The sequence below is a fragment of the Electrophorus electricus genome, chromosome 9, assembly GCF_013358815.1.
Source record: "Electrophorus electricus isolate fEleEle1 chromosome 9, fEleEle1.pri, whole genome shotgun sequence".
Classification (NCBI taxonomy): domain Eukaryota; kingdom Metazoa; phylum Chordata; class Actinopteri; order Gymnotiformes; family Gymnotidae; genus Electrophorus; species Electrophorus electricus.
The window spans coordinates 9,902,044-9,902,500 of NC_049543.1; positions in this window are offsets into that span (position 1 = coordinate 9,902,044).

The window sequence follows — 457 nt, forward strand, 5'->3', positions numbered from 1 at the left end:
GAATATTATTATTATTATTATTATTATTATTATTAAAGCTAATAAAAGTATTAACCCATAAGTTGCATAGGTTATTTAATAATGGCCCACTAATAACTCAAAAATCTGTAGCAGTACCAAATGTGACACAGTATAATAGGAGCTGACCTGCACACTTTTTTTTGCTGAACTGACCATCATAAAGACATGAAAGGAGAGTAAGTACAGACATGGCAATTAATAGGCAGTCAGTGATATAATTACAGTATTGTACCAACGTTCTGTAGCCTACTTTTACTCATGCTAGCTAAAGATGCTTTATTTGACCAATCACACATGAACAAATACACTCAATTTTAAAATCAAATATTATATTGCTTAACTAGAGCCCATTAGACACTAAGTAGATTTAGTAATGAAAGTTTACTGCTTAACAATGCCTATAATCGAATGACTAAATTACTGCATTAAGTATTAA